The 16,798-nt window shown below is 48.5% G+C and overlaps 1 protein-coding gene across 3 annotated transcripts in view; it reads left to right on the top strand.

Annotated features, from left to right (window-relative positions):
- The first annotated feature begins 6,551 nt into the window (after nt 1–6,551).
- CLIP2 (CAP-Gly domain containing linker protein 2) overlaps nt 6,552–16,798 on the top strand; it is a 63,277-nt gene continuing 53,030 nt past the window's right edge. For 2 of the 3 annotated variants that reach the window (XR_008311830.1, XM_053275217.1), the window contains exon 1: nt 6,552–7,004. The gene's annotated coding sequence lies outside the window, so the exon portion shown is untranslated. The remainder of the gene's footprint in view (nt 7,005–16,798) is intronic. The other variant, XM_053275220.1, reaches the window with a different exon arrangement.

Below are 16,798 nucleotides of genomic sequence, written 5' to 3' on the forward strand. Positions count from 1 at the left end.
TCAGACCAACCCTGGAGGGCGGGCAGCCTGAGCAGGCAGAAATCCAGCCGGTGAAGCTCCTGTGATCCTTTCATCTCCACAGCCCAGCCCCACTGAATTCCTGCCTGCCCTGCGGATGCTCAGAGGACAAATTCTTATTGCATTGCTGTACACATGGCAAGGAGCAAAAATTATCTGCAGGATTCATTCATGAGAGTGTACATCCGTGGCATTTGCCAGGAGGGGGCATCTGTGCACCCTGTCTGCCATGCTGGAGGACGAAGGTCCACATAGTGGACGAAATAAGAAATATTTTGTTTTGCAAAACTTCGCACCCAAATTATCCCCTTCGGGGGCACCCTCTTGAATTCATGAGCTCATGAGCTCATGTTGTGCTGTAAACTTGGGGCAGTATACAAAATATGTTAAATAAATAAATAACAAATACACCCTACTGGAGTCAAGGTGGGGTCTCAGACCCCACCCAATCGGCACTGACATCTGCTGGAGGCCAGGAGGGGGAGAGGGGCGTCTTCCAACCCCTCTAATTCTGGCTCCCGCTTGGCAGATTTGAGAAACCGACACTGCGGCTTCCTCACGACCACCTCCATGACAGCTACGGTGAGATCTGAACTCTGGTTCACCGCCATCCTTTTTTATTTCATTCCTTTATGTAGCGTACCTATATACCGCTCAGACTGAGTGTCTCATGGTGGTCTCCCCTTTTGGGGATGACAGAGGCTAAACAATCAGAACGTAGGACGCTACCAATAAATAAATACAATAAATCCTGCACTAGATGGACCGGTGGTCCGACTCGGTATACCGTTGGTCCATCTAGCTCAGGATTTGTTTTATTTAATTTATTTTATTTATTTTATATTTAGCTCAGTATTGTCTACCCAGACTGGCAGCGGCTCCTCCAAGGTTACAGGCAGGAGTCTCTCCCAGCCCTAGTTGGGCGATGCTGCCAGGGAGGGAACTTGGAACCTTCTGCATGCCAGCAGCACACACATGTCCTTCCCAGAGCGGCCCCAGGAATATCTTACGGTGCACTGCTCACACATGCAGTCTACCATCCAAATCCAAACCAGGGTGGACCCAGCTTAGCAGAGGGGGCCATTCATGCTTGCTGCGAGACCAGCTCTCCTGGTCTTGTGGTAGCCAGCCTGACTTGTTCCCTCAGCTAAGCAGGTTGCATGTGAATGGGAGACTTGATGTGTGAGCACTGGAAGAGATTCCCCTTCTTAGAGGATGGAGCCACTCTGGGAAGAGCAGAAAGTTCCCAGTTCCCTCCCTGGCAGCATCTCCAAGAGAGGGCTGAGAGAGATTCCTGCCTGCAGCCTTGGAGAAGCTGCTGCCAGTCTGTGAAGGCAATCCTGAGCGAGATGGACCAAGGGTCTGACTCAGTATATGGCAGCTTGCTAGGTTCCTATGACTCTGGCCGGAGGGGAACCCCACACGCCCCCTCGCAGCCCTCTGAGGGTTTTCCTCACCTCCTGTCTGACCCCCTTGCCTCTCCCTTGGTTTGGTGGTCGCGGACCAGAGATAGACCCCAGTGGCCCCAGGAAATATTTACTTCCGAGACCCCCGAGGGCCCCCTTCCCTTCTCTCCCACTTTGCTTTTCATGAATTTAATATGAGCTGCTTTTCTGGAGCCATGAAAGGAGGAACCTTTGCCAGCTGGTGGCTTAGAACTGTAGAATGCTTTGGTTGACGTGGCCTCCTGCTTAAAAAACAGGATTCCTTTTGTTGTTGTTGTTGTTGTTGTTGTTGTTGTTGTTATGCTATTTACACACAGCCTACCAGATGTTATTGACTGGATTTGGTACTTTAATTATTGGGCCCTTTCCAAGGGTATTTATTTGTCATCATTATCATTATATCATTCAATAATATCATTTCATATGTCGTTAATAATGCATATAACAACAGTAATAAGAATAAATAATCTTCTCTGTCTTCTCCTTCTCCAAACAGCAAATCCACACAGCATGCAGGACAATGATTAGAGACCTGGGTTCAAGTCCTCCCCTCAGCCGGGCAGGGTGACCATGAGCCGGTAACCCTAAATAATACCAGGCTTTTTAATAATCTCTGAAAGTTTAAAAAAAAATTAATTGCTGTTTAAATTTGTTTAATTGTGGTCATTTTTGAATTTTTTAAATTTTAATTGTTTGATAATTGGTTTTATTCTGTTTTTATTGTGTTTTTTGTAAACCGCCTAAAGCCTTTGGTATATAAATTAAATAAATAATAATTAATAATAATATCTTAAAATATCTTAATATCTTCTGAGTTACGCGTAATCTTCCTAGACAAAATGCTGATCTTTGCTCGCCAATGCAGTGCACCAAATCTTCCCAGGCGAGCAATTTCAGTTTTCTTCACCTAATCCCACCCCGCCCATATGGCCCACATTAAGAAAACCACCACGCTCAAACGGAAAAAGCGAAGCTCCCGGTGAAAACCTAAAGGGCTGCAAAGAAGAAAACACCAGACAGAACGTTTCCCACCAGTTTCGGCTTGGCTACGAAAAACAGACCCAAATGAGAAGCTCCAACAATTATGGTGGACCAGTCAGCTTACACATCTGCTGCCTGCAGAGTCAGGACCTTGGTCTATCTAGGGCAGCATTATCTACTCTGACTGGCAGCGCCGCTCCGATGTTTCAGGCAAGAGTCTTTCCCAACCCAACCGGGAGATGCTGTCAGGGATCAAAATGTGGGACCTTCTCCATGCAAAAGAGCCACGGGTGCTCCTAAGAACATGAAAAAAAGCCCTGCTGGATCAGGCCCAAAACCCATTCAGTCCAGCATCCTGCCTCACGCAGTAGCCGTCTGGGAAACCCGCAAGCAGGTAAAAGAGATGTTCTCAAGACCTGGTGTGCAGAGGCCTGCCCTCTCTGATCATGATGGAAATATACTGCAAGGAACATAGAAACATAGGAAGCTGCCTTATACTGAGTCAGACCCTTGGTCCTGGTCCAACACTCTGACCACTATACCATGCTGGCTTTCAGAGGCTATTGTATTAGGCACATAGGAAGCTGCCATATACTGAATCAGACCGTTGGTCCACCTAGCCCAGTAGTATTGTCTACCCAGACTGGCAGCGGCTTCTCCAAGGTCGCAGGCAGGACTCTTTCTCAGCCCTCTCTTGGAGATGCTGCCAGGGAGGGAAGTTGGGACCTAGATGCTCTTCCCAGAGCGGCCCCATTATCCCCTAAGGGGAATCTCTTCCAGTGCTCACACTTCTAGTCTCCCATTCATATGCAACCAGGGTGGACCCTGCTTAGCTAAGGGGACAAGTCATGCCTGCCACCACAAGACCAGCTCTCCTCTATGTCCAGCACTGTAAAACCAATGTTTTCAACAATTGTAAGTTCTTTCAGGATTAGGGAGAATTGCTAGCACACCTTCAATCTTACAATCACAACTGATTGTCAGTGGGTATATAAGCTGAGTTTGAGAAGGCTGGTGTATGAGTGAGCACTGTGTTTGCTTGTTCAAGAGAATTTGCTAGAGACAGTGGAAGAGGTTGTGTAAGCATAACACAAGCTGTGGGCTTGGTTTGTTTTGTTTTTTGTCATGCAGTTTTTGAGAAGGTTCTCCTATGTTGTTCTGTGCTTATATTTATTACTAATTGAGTGTTTGTGTAGTTCAGAAATCTCTTTACCTTTGGGAGTAAGATAGGAGCATGTTTTGACTATATCTTGCAATACAAGCAGTTTATATATTACAAATGTTCTGTTGATTATTATGATTGGTATAAGGTGTCCCTTGTTGGAGAGCTGGCCTTGTGGTAGCAAGCATGACTTGTCCCCATAGCTAAGCAGGGTCTGCCCTGGTTGCATATGAATGGGAGACTTGATGTGTGAGCACTGGAAGAGATTCCCCTCAGGGAATGGAGCCACTCTGGGAAGAGCATCTAGGTTCCAAGTTCCCTCCTTGGCTTCTCCAAGATAGGGCTGAGAGAGAGACTCCTGCCTGCAACCTTGGAGAAGCCGCTGCCAGTCTGGGAAGACAATACTGAGCTAGATAGACCAATGGTCTGACTCAGTATATGGCAGCTTCCTATGTTCCTATATTGGGGAGGTATACTCAAACTATCATACGTTGGGCACATGATGCGAAGATCCAGTTCCCTTGAGAAGTCCATAATGCTGGGAAATGTTGAAGGAAAGAGAAGAAGAGGACGGCCAACAGCAAGACGGATGGACTCTATCACTACAGCTGTGAATACACCACGGAGAGACCTTCAAGGCCAAGTTGAAGATGGATCCTCCTGGAGATAATCTATCTGTGTGGCTGCTAAGAGTTGTCACTGACTTGACAGCAATCAATCAATCAATGTGCACTGAACATAACTTCCAAACAGGGCTTATTTGTATACAAGATATGCTTTTCCGGGACACTGTTTCCATGTATCCTTGCATGGCACTCCAAGATGCAAACTTCAGTTTCCTCACAAGGAAACAGCACAAGCATTTTAAGTTTTTGTAATAACTTGTATTGACCAATCAAACTTGATCAGTGGCCATCAATGGCCAGTTATGGAAAAGATGACACCCTTCTGTCATGAACAGAGGGTGTAGCAAGGTTGGCGTGGGCCCGGAGACAAGATTTTAAAATGGGCACCCCCCCACTGAAGTTCAGCTCGTGAAGTAAAGACATCTTAAATGAGGCTGAATAGTGGTAACAAAAAGCGCATATATATATATATAACCAATGTGCCACAATAGAACATCATCCTAAATTATTTTCTAAAAGGTTTTGTAAATGGTGGACGCTGCAAGTCATTTAATGGTACTAGAGAAAGGCCTGCTGTTCTGGTAGCTCCAGGTCTTAACACTCACATCCATTTCGGAGGATGAATACAATTGAAGGAAGCCCGGGCGGGTGTGTGGCTGGGGGAGTCAGTCATGTGACTTGCCTCTGGGAGGGGGGCAAGGCAGTGGGCCCCCAGACAACTGTTTCCCCTTGCCCTAGTATAGTTACTCCCATGGTCATGAACCCAATGTAGCAACACATTGTGTTGGCTGCGCAACCCTTCAGAACACTTTTTTTTTTTTGCACAAGGGGCTTCGTAAGGGAGGGGTAACTGTCAAAGATTGCTGCTTCACACACACACACACACACACACACACACACACACACACACCCTGGCACAGCAATGCTCTGGATCTCAGCACTGCTGTATGAGCAGAGTGGATGTCGACACTTGTTAGGAAACTTATCCTAGTAACCTAGGAAGCTGCCATATACCGAGTCAGACCCTTGGTCCATGTCGCTCAGTATTGTCAACCCAGACTGGCAGCGGCTTCTCCAAGGTGGCAGACCGGAGGAATCTCTCTCAGCCCTCTCTTGAAGATGCTGCCAGGGAGGGGACTTGGGACCTTCCGCATGCAGGCAGGCAGATGCTCTTCCCATTATCCCCTATGGGGAAGATCTTGCAGTGCTCACGCAGGTAGCCTCCCATTCAAATGCAAGCCAGGGTGGACCCCCGAACTGCTAAAGAGGCTACCAGAAGCCAGTGGCTAAGGATCCCCATAAGCCTGATGCTGGCTGGTCTTATTTGTTGGCTGTTGGTAATACATTTCTTGCCTTCGCTTTATTTGTGAAATTTGTCCTTTATTGGTGGTTCATGGACAGCGTGACTTCATTATTTACATTTCTACCCCACTCTTCCTCCAAGGAGGCCAGAGTGGTTTGCACGATTATGTAATGCAATTTCACGACAACCCTGCGAGGGAGGTTGGGCTGAGAGAGAAGCAACTGGCCCCAAGGCACCCAGTGAGTTTCATGGCCGAGTGGGGATCCAAACTAGGGTTGCTCGACACTGTGTCTTATCAGCCATTCGTCTGTAGCAAGTTAGCAGCAGCTGCTATGGATTTATTGATTTGACTTCTATATCGCTTCTCAACAAAGGCCTCATCATGGAAATGTTATCATAATATAGATGCGATGCAGAAATTGGCAGCTGAAGTTGCCCATGGCACAGAGTTCAGTGCAGATTGGAAGCCCTGGGGGCAGAGACCCACTCTCTTTTTCTTTGTAAAATGCCATATATTTACATGACTAGTTCTTCCCCACCCCAACCCAAGATTTTTAATATGAGAAATCAGCAGGCCGTCTTAAATTCAGAGTTCTCTTCCTTTTGAGCAAATGCAGGTACAACCTGTATTTACCATCTGCTTTTTAAAGTGTGTGGGGGGGGTTCGTCGTCTTAAATTCCGAGTCGTCTTCGATTCGGCTAAATACGGGCAGTATGGTGAGGGTCTGCTTGGTTTCTGCATATCTGAGATCGCGCTGTAAGTCTTTGGGCTGCTTACAATGGAAATCTACCCCTCTCTTTGTGTCCGAAGGAGCCTCTCCAAATGTGCGGCCTTCTGCTGCAGCTTGTGCCTGAATCCGGCACCCCTGTGCTCAACACATCTTCTGGGGTGTGTTCCTTCTTTCCCACCCTCCCGCTTCGGTTCTGCTGCAGCGCTCCAGCCCGAGAAACCGAGAAACAAGCCACCAAATTGTGTGCAGGCTTGGCGAAAACAGCTGGAAGGCCCCTCCCCGCCCTCTCCTCTCCTGGCTTCTCAGCCGCTTCCCCTTTTGTTCCATGCAAGGGATGAGAGAGAGAGAGAGAGAGAGAGAGAGAGAGACCCTGCGAAGCCAGCCAGGGCGACAGGCGTACAGAGAGCTGGGAGATCTCGCCTGGCCAGCCAGCCAGCCACCTCCTTGGAGAACCCCTTGCAGCAGCCACCCCTCACGGAATCTGGAACCTGGGACGGACTGAATGGATGCTGGCAGGCAGGCGCCTTCAGCATCCTCCCTGCTGCATGCTGTCCATTACCTCCCTAGGTTCCATTTCTCCTTGTCACCCTGGGATGCAACACTAGCTCCAGCCTAAGGGAGTGGCTGTCTCCGCTTCCCCGGATCACTGCTGCTTCTCTGCTAGGGTGGGTCTGGTGGTGGGGCCTATCGTCTCCTCCGTTGCAGGATCTGCATGCCAGGCAGGCACAAATAAAAGAGGTAAGGACGGGAGGCACACCGGGCTGGGGAGAGGGGGGCACATTTCCTTGCCGCCTCCCGCTGAACCGGCAACAAAGGAGGCGATGGAAATGGGGGCCGGGAGGGGTGGAAGGTTTGCATGTGTGGGTCTTCAGGAAAAGCAGCCTTCCCAGATCTGGGGCCGGCCACAAAGGCACAGGCGCGCCAAGGCGGCCCTGCCGTGAGGGCTGGTGGGAAGGCGGCTTCAGGCGGGCGGTTTTTGGGGTGGCAGAGTTGGGACGGCCGATGGAGGAAGCAGTGGAAATTGGACCAGCTGCAGCAGGGGAGCTTCGTGCGCGGACCGAGCCTCACACGCCCCCTCCTCCCGTTCAGCGGCCAGGCATTGTCCTTGTGTGGAGTCGGGGCAAAGGCACAGGTTTCCTGTTATGGGGTGTGTTTTGTGCGGCGGGGGGTGGCACACCGTGGGTCCGCATTGGGCTCTGCGGTGCGGGGGGAGGTCGGGATTCGAAAACCTTGAGATGATACAGCCAAAGAGAAGAGCGGAGACAGAGATGCCCCGTTTTGAGAGATGGGAGGGGGGGCCACGGCTGGTCGTCTCGATGATACCGCATGCACACATCTGACTTGGGTCTGCTGCCTTCATCACATCTGACTTGGGTGTGTGTGGGGGGGGAATGGGGGGAGGGAGGTGTTAGCTAAAGGTGACCCATTGCTGATGGAGGGGTGAGGCGGCAGGGGTGACGGCCAGGTGTTGGTGGGGAATCTTAGTACCCAGGCTGTAAACCCCGCAATTCTGTTTGAGGTCCTGTGGGTAAATAGAGAGTTGAGAGTGCCCCTGCCCATGGGCGGAGTGCTTTCCTCCTCGCCACTAACACGGGGTGGGTCATCCCACTCACGCACGCTCATACTCCGGCTAACTGGGCAAAGACACACCTTTTTAGATCAGGGTGGCCGTGGCTGGGGATGATGGGAATTAAAGTTCAACCACCGATGGAGAGCCAGGGTTACCTACCCCGTTTCAGAAGGCGGTTTCCTCCTATTTAGCGCTGTACAAATTAATAATGGGAGGGAGGGCTCAAAACTGATCAGGTTCAGTGTTTGGTACACCCAAAGCATTTATAGTTCTCGTTTCTCCAAGGAGCTTGTGTGCAAAATGTATCCCCCAAGCTTGCTTCCTCACAACAACCCTGTGAGGTAGGCCTGGTAGTCCCAAACCACCAGTTTAGTCATCCCTCTTCAGCCCAGGCTCTTGCCGGTGTTTTCCCCCTTGGGTTTATCTTTAAACTGCGAGTACTTTGGGGACAGGGAAGGATCTGACTTCTGGCCCTCTTGGGGCGCCCAGTTTGGAACACAGACCTCCTAACTGGGCCAAGAAGCACCTTTTGGTGATTTCCTCCATTTTGGGAAGAGCAACTTTCCCTCTTCAGCCCAGCATAGCATCCTCCCCATTGGCTGTTGCTGGCGTCTCCCTTGTGTTTCTTCTTAGGTTTGGAGCCTCCTTGGGGCAGGAAACTCTTCATCTTCTTTTGCATATGAACAGCTTTGAGAGCTTTCTTTGTTGTCACTTTAAAAAAATGGTGGCTTTCTCGGAGGGGGAGAGCTCTGCTCTCCCAAAATAGTGCCTTGCTGGGATCAACCTGGTATTGCTTTTTAGGATTGGAGCCTCTTTGGGGCAGGGAACTCTTCCTCTGCTGCTACTGCTGCTCATTTATTTATTTGTTTTTATTTATTACATTTATATGTAATATAAATGTATATTACCCATTCAGAGGCTTTTTCCATATAAACTGCTTTGATAACGTTGTTGTTGTTGTTGTTGAAAAGGAGTATATAATGTTCTTAATAACAGCGAAATTGCCTGACTGTGCCAATGGACTTGTTTGGAAAAGGTATTGTTTTGCAGGTGCTCAGAACAGGGTTGCCTCATGCAGACAGGCAGGTTAGCCCTTAGTGCTGCAGTCACCAAATGTGTGAAGCCGAACCACCTGCTTGGGATTTCCTTGCCAGTGGATGGTCTAGTTGATCTCTAAGTTTTGCCCCGACTCTAAAATTCTAGGATTCTCTGTGTGGGCACCAGCCCCATGGGGGTATCTTCACATATCTAGGAGTAGGGGAATTTGGTCTTCAGGTCCAGATTTAGCAAGCATGACTTGTCCCCATAGCTAAGCAGGGTCTGCCCTGGTTGCATATGAATGGGAGACTTGATGTGTGAGCACTGCAAGATATTCCACTTAGGGGATGGAGCTGCTCTGGGAAGAGCATCTAGGTTTCAAGTTCCCTCCCTGGTTTCTCCAAGAGAGGGCTGAGAGAGATTCCTGCCTGCAACCTTGGAGGAGCCGCTGCCAGTCTGTGAAGACAGTACTGAGCTAGATAGACCAATGGTCTGACTCAGTATATGGCAGTTTCCTATGTTCCTATGTTCCTAATAATAACAATAACTATTCATTCATTCATTCATTCAATTTCTATACCACCCTTCCAAAAATTTGCTCAGGGTGGTTTACACAGAGAAATAATAAATTAATAAATAAGATGGATCCCTGTCCCCAAAAGTCTCACAATCTAAAAAGAAACAGAAGATAGACACCAGCAACAGTCACTGGAGGTTCTGTGCTGGGGGTGGACAGGGCCAGGTCCTCTCCCCATGTACCACTTTTGCACCACTTTTCACGAAAAAAAATCTCAAAGTGGTTTACCTAACAAAAGGTATGAGAAAAGAGTTTTCGATGACAACTACAAATATTTATATACCACTTTTCAACAAATGTTTCCAAAGTGGTTTACACAGAGAAATGATAAATAAATAAAGATGGCTCAGAATCTAAAAAGAAACAGAAGGTGGACACCAGCAACAGCCACTGGAGGTACTGTGCTGGGGGTGGATAGGGCCAGTTGCTCTCCTCCTGCTAAATAAAGAGAATTGCCACTTGAAAAAAGGTGCCCCTTTGCCCAGTTAGCAGGGGGCTAACAGGGCTCCAAACCTGTTTTTCACAATATCGAGCCATTTACAATCTCCAGCATTCTGTGTGTGTGTGTTGTAATTCAACAATGCAAAATGCAAAAGGCAGAGAGTTTGTGTGTGTGTGTGTGTGTGTGTGTATACATGATGATAAGCGAACCCTTAAAATGATACCGTAAATCCTTGCACAGTAACATGGGGGCGGGGAGAGGAAGAATGAAAATACCTCTACTTAAAATATAAAATAATTAGTTGTTTTTAAGAATTACCTGGCAATCGATGCTGGTTCTTGCAGGCATTTCTGCAGGGTTGGCAAAAGTAGATTCCTCACTTCCTGCAAACTGGGAGACCCAGATTCAAACCAGCGGTGTTCTGCTGCGGCCTCGCTGGGAGAATCCTCCCTCTTGGAGTCTCGGTTTCCCCAGCTGGGAAAAACGGAAAAGTTAATAATGCCACAAGAGCGTGCATTTGGTTGTCTGAAACAGTTTCTACCTGCAGTCCATTCTGGGAGACATTTGGCAGTGGGGTTGTGAATTAAACATGGCTCAAAAGTCATAACAAGCCATGGAATGCTTGGAAGGGGGGGGGAATTATTAAATAATTTCACATCACTTCAAGATTTCAAGTTTGGCTCCAAACAAAACTCTTTCCCTCACTTAAAAGAATTCTAGGGGATCCCATCTCTGGGAAAGACCTCTAAGCTTGAAACCCTGGAGAGAGATGCTGCCAGTCAAAGTAGGCCATACAGGTATAGAGACGGACCAAGGATCTGACTCAGTCTGGCAGCTTCCTATGTTCCCCTTATCTGGGCCCATCCAGGAGATAGAGAATGAGAATGCAAACAAAACGTATGGTTGTCTGTTCCTTGCTGTTGCGAGTGGCTCTGGGAATGGAAAAGGGAGGAGAGCTAGTCTTGTGGTAGCAAGCATGACTTGTCCCCATAGCTAAGCAGGGTCTGCCCTGGTTGCATCTGAATGGGAGACTTGCTGTGTGAGCACTGGAAAAGATTCCCCTCAGGGGATGGAGCCGCTCTGGGAAGAGCAGAAGGCTCCAAGTTCCCTCCCTGGCTTCTCCAAGACAGGGCTGAGAGAGATGCCTGCCTGCAACCTTGGAGAAGCCACTGCCAGTCTGTGAAGACAATACTGTGCTAGATAGACCAATGGTCTGACTCAGTATATGGCAGTTTCCTATGAATATTTTTTATTGAAGGGTGGCACCGAAATTCAACCGAAGCAAAGAGACGCCTTTAAAGTGGCAGTTCTCTTCTATTTAGCCCGGGGCGGGGGAAGAGACTGTGTCTATACAACCTCAGCACAACATCCTTCCTGTGCTTGTTGCTGGTATATACCTGATCTTTCTTTTTCGAGTGAGAGCTCTTTGGGGATAGGAAACCATAGGAACATAGGAAGCTGCCATATACTGAGTCAGACCCTTGGTCCATCTAGCTCAGGATTGTCTACACTGACCGGCAGCAGTGCACCAAGGCTTCAGGCTCCCTCAGCCCTATCGGGAGATGCCAGGGATCGAACCTGGGACCTTTTGCATGCATGCAGATTCTCTTCCACTGAACTATTGCCCCATCCCTTAAGGGGAATATCTTACAGCTCTCCCATGTAGTCACCCATTCAAATGAAAACCAAGGCAGACCCTGCTTAGCAAAGGGGGCAGTTCATGTGCACTACCTCATGACCAGCTCTCCCCCTAAGCATCTTACTTAATTTCTATGTAAACTGCTTTGAGAAAAGTGGTTTATAAATATAATTGTAATAGTTGTGGGTTAAAGTGTGCCCTCGAGTCGGTGACAACTCGTGGTGGCCACAGAGCGCTGTGGTTGTCTTTGGTAGAATACAGGAGGGGTTTGCCATTGCAATTTCCCGCGCAGTATGAGATGATGATGCCTTTCAGCATCTTCCTATATCACTGATGCCCAATATAAGTGTTTCCCATAGTCTGGGAAACATACCAGTGGGGATTCGAACCGGCAACCTTCTGCTTGTTAGTAAAGTATTTCCCCGCTGCGCCACTTAAGGTGGGTATGTACTGATTATTTCTTTATTCATTCATTTATTCGATTTATATACCGCCCTTCCAAAAACAGCTCAGGCCGGTTTACATCAAAGTAAAAACAATTAAAATCAATTAATAATTATGACCAAACCTTTAAGATCAGCATAAAACTAATTAACAGTTAAAACTCTGTAGAACCAGGCCAAACATTAACAACAGTTAAAAACAATTGACAACAAATTTTAGTGAGGGATTCGATTGCGTAAGGGAATAACTGTGATCGGATGCCCAAGGTGCGATTTGGAGAGGCACGATTCGAACAAGGCTTTTCCCAATCCGCATCTCAGGGTCTCTGCAACTGCAGGACATGGGAGCATATTCTGCTCATCTTCAAAAAGGGAGGCAGAAACTAGGGGAGAGCATGAGAGTGAAACTCTAGGTCAGTTCTAACTAAATTAGTAAGTGTCTCACACAGGAAAAGTCTGTGGTGGTTTTGATCATGAAGCAATTGTGGTGTTGTTTCCACCACTGCACTGCTGAGACTGACCTTCGGCCTGCCCTGACGCTACCAACCTGTGTCTTCTGCTGGTTGGTGGTAACATGTTAAAAGCCAGACCCAGAACTTAGAGGTCATGAAAGTGTCCTAGAAACATCTGGGATCAACGTGGGTTCAATGAACCATGGTGTGATATTGGTATGGGCTTAGGTTTTGAACATTATCTGTTAAAGCTTATTAACCCCATTTATTTTGTATTTTATCTACTTTGTTATTAAATAACAAAGTTACAAAAGTTACAAAAGCCAAAATAATCAAAACAATTAAAATATTGGCAGACAGAAGCAAGACTCACAGAAGATTAAAAAGAAAAATAGGCTAACTCTTGATTTTGATGTAAACAGCCCTGAGCCATTTTTTGTAAGGGCAGTATATAAATTAAATAATAAATAACTCCCCCCACAAATAAATGGAGGATGGACGGAAAGATACAAATTGGTAAGAAAAAGCAAGTATGTACACAGCCACTAAACAGACTTGTGCGGTTGTCTAGGGCAGGGTTTCTTAACCTTGGGCCCCCAGATGTTGTTGGACTACAATTCCCATAATTCCCAAGCAAAAGCCATCGCAGCTGAGGATTTTGGGAGTTGTAGTCCAACAACATCTGGGGGCCCAAGGTTAAGAAACCCTGGTCTAGGGTACCAGTTCTTGGGGCACGCGTAAAGAACAGTGGAATGTCAGTCTAAAGCTGCTTAATCTGATCGGGATGGGAAGTAAATTATGGGATTTGGAACCATTGGCTTGGTGGTAGAGCATTTGCTTTGTCTGCAAAAGGTCCCAGGTTCACTCCCTGGCAGCATCTTCTGGTAGGGCTGGGAGAGACTCCTGCCTGGAACCTTGGAGAGACGCTGCCAGTCAGTGTTGACAAAACTGAGCTAGACGGACCAAGGGTCTGACTCGGTCGGAGGCAGCTTCCTCAATTCCTAAGAGGTTGGAGGGTCATAGGTTCCTGGCAGTGTTCCCTCTAACATAATCATCTGGGAATCTATGACTACAATCCCCATAATCGCCAGCCAAAGGCTGTTGCAGCTGGGGATGCTGGGAGTTGTAGTCTACAACATCTGGGAATCCCTGTTCGAGGGGACACTGGTTTCTGGTGGGCGTCTTGCTCCGTTGCTGTCTTCTGGTTTTTATTTATTTGGTTCTGTGCCTCTCTCTCTTTGCTGGCCTCTGGGACGCTCTCTTGGCCGTTCTGGGTGGGAGGCCTTTCTCTAAACAAAGCCAGATGGACGTGGCGTGGAAGGGGGATGGGGCCGGCCTGGCATGGGCCCCATTGTTCTGTCGCTTGTGTCCGAATGCGTTGGTGGCCGCGAAGCCTGACTGGATTCTGCAAGGAGGCTGCCACAGAATGTCTGTCCCACGAAATGGTCTGCCTTCCCGTCAGCATGGGCAATCATCACTGTTGCACCAATATAGTAGGGTGGAGGCCTTCTCATGGGTCCCAGAGCAGAATCCAAGGCAGGCAGGCAGGCACAACTTCGGCCCTCCAGAGGTTAGGAACACAGGAAGCTGGCATATGCTGAGTCAGACCCTTGGTCCACCTAGCTCAGGATTGTCTTCACAGACTGGCAGCGGCTTCTCCCAGGTTGCAGGCAGGAATCTCTCCCAGCCCTCTCTTGAAGATGCTGCCAGGGAGGGAACCTGGAACCTAGATGCTCTTCCCAGAGAGGCTCCATCCCCTGAGGGGAAGATCTTGCAGTACTCACACATCAAGTCTCCCATTCAGATGGGACCAGGGCAGACCCTGCTTAGCTATGGGGACAAGTCATGCTTGCTACCACAAGACCAGCTCTCCTCTCCTTAGGTTGTTGGACTACAACTCCCATGATCCTGAGCCAGGCCGGCCAATTGCCGGATATGATGGGGGTTGTGATGCTGGAATTCTCAAAGGCAGGGCTGCTGAGCGTCTCCCCCTCCGGCAGAGGCTGGCCTACAATGCCCATCATCCCCGGCTATTGCCCACTGTGGCTGGGGATGATGGGAGTTGTAGTTCAACAACCTCGGAACCCTGCTTCGCAACCACTGGTCTACACAGGCACATGATATCACCCCCTGGCTGCAACTGAGTTAAAGAGCCCCATCATTATGACCTGCTTTCTTGCCAAGTCGTCTGTAGGTATCAACCTGACCTTAATCCTAGTGGGAGTGAAACCGAAGCTGGGAAAGGTCCACTTGGTAATGGAGACGTTAGCAAATGATTGGGCGAATCCTTCACAAACCAGGCGAAGCAATTTAGAAATCGGTGATGTCCTGATTCTTTTTCCCCCCTGTCAAAGCTGCCAAGTGCATGCAATATATCACCGATGGGGTACAGCACTTTTGGCTTCTCAGCGTGCGGGGAAACAGGTCGCTTGTCTAGACAAGGAGGCGAGAGTTCCTTCAGTGACCTACAGAATTAATTAGAGGAATAAATTAATGCATGTGTCCATCTGACACATGGATATATTGTCCTTAGGCCCACAAGGTGAAAAATGCTTCACTGCGTTCACATCTGCGTCGGCTTTGGACTAGGAAGTCCTATGTCCGAATCTCGCCTCTAGCGGTAGCGCTTCTATAGGAACATAGGAAGCTGCCATATACAGAGTCAGACCCTTGGTCCATCTAGCTCAGTATCGTCTACCCAGACTGGCAGTGGCTTCTCCAAGGTTGCAGGCAGGAATCTCTCTCAGCCCTCTCTTGGAGATGCTGCCAGGGAGGGTCCATGTTCTGTTACCAGCCACGTCCCGGTGTTGGAAGCACAGGAAGAGAGCTGCTCTTGCGATAGCGAGCATGAATTGCCCCCTTACTAAGCAGGGTGGTCTTTGGTTTGCATTTGGATGGGAGACAACATGTGAGCACCGTAAGATATCCCCCTTAGGGGATGGGGCTGCCTCATTACATGCAGAAGGTTCGAAGTTCCCTCTCTGGCAGCATCTCCAAGATAGGGCTGAGAGGGATTCTGGCCTGCAACCTTGGAGAAGCCGCTGCCAGTCTGGGTACACAATACTGAGCCAGATGGACCAAGTGTCTGACTCAGTATATGGCAGCTTCCTCGGTTCCTATGATCTTAAGCCTCTTCCTGTCATTGTAGACAATATCAAGCCAGTCGGTCGCATCAGGGCAATGGGAGAGATTCCTGAAAAGGCCCAGTGCAGCATGGGAAGCGTACAGAGATTCCTTGTAAGAAGAGCTTGTTGGAAGGGACATTTCTTCTTTGAGTAGATCCTGGATCCCTTCCCAGTAAAGTAGGGCTCCTGATGTCGCACTGCAGTGTATCTTGGCCGGAGGTACCACAAGCCAGATTTGCTTCTACTCACCCACAGGTGGGTCTGGTTCCTGCCAAGTTAGGAGAGGCAAAAGTTTCATTGCTTATGCTCCAACTGTTCCCGTTTAGGAGCATAGGAAGCTGCCTTCTGCCTTGGTCCATCTAGGATTATCTGCACTGACTGGCAGCAGCCTAGGATTGTCTGCACTGGCTGGCAGCAGCTCTCTGGGGTTTCTGGCAGGAGCGGAGAGAAGCCAAGGATTGAATGTGGGATCTTCTGCAAACAGGTGCTATACCACTGAGCTAGAGCAGTTCTTCGGGATTTCAGATATGGCTCTTGTTTCTCTGTAGATCATAGGAATGTAGGAAGCTGCCATATACCTACAGCTTGGGGCCAGGTTATTTAAGAGTGTGCCTCTTTTGTCATGAACCTTCCCGCCTTTTACAGTCTTCTGGAGAGGTCCAGTTACGGTTGCCACCGGCTCATCTGGTGGCAACTCAGGACCGGGCTTTCTCTGTGGCTGCCCCAGGGCTTTGGAATATGCTCCCTGCTGAAATTAGAGCATCTCCTTCTCTGTTTGTTTTCAGGGAGACCCACAAGACTTTCCTGTTCTCACAAGCTTTTAATTATAATTTTAATAATGTTTAATTTTGTTTTATTTGGTTTTTATCATGTTTTATGTATTTTAACCTGTGATTTTAATGTTGGGATTTGTACCCCGCCTAGAGATTTACCTATCAGGCAGTATTAAAAATATGATTGATAAATAAATACCAAATCAGACCCTTGGTCTATCTAGCTCAGTATTGTCTACCCAGACTGGCAGCGGCTTCTCCAAGGTCGCAGGCAGGAGTCTCTCCCAGCCCTCTCTTGGAGATGCTGCCAGGGAGGGAACCTGGAACCTAGATGCTCTTCCCAGAGCGGCCCCATCCCCTAAGGGGAATATCGGACAGTGCTCACATATTGTCTCCCATTCAAATGCAAACCAGGGCTGACCTTGCTTAGCAACGGAGGAATTCATGCTTGCTGCCACAAGACCAGCTCTCCT

The sequence above is a fragment of the Hemicordylus capensis genome, chromosome 12, assembly GCF_027244095.1.
Source record: "Hemicordylus capensis ecotype Gifberg chromosome 12, rHemCap1.1.pri, whole genome shotgun sequence".
Lineage (NCBI taxonomy): Eukaryota > Metazoa > Chordata > Lepidosauria > Squamata > Cordylidae > Hemicordylus > Hemicordylus capensis.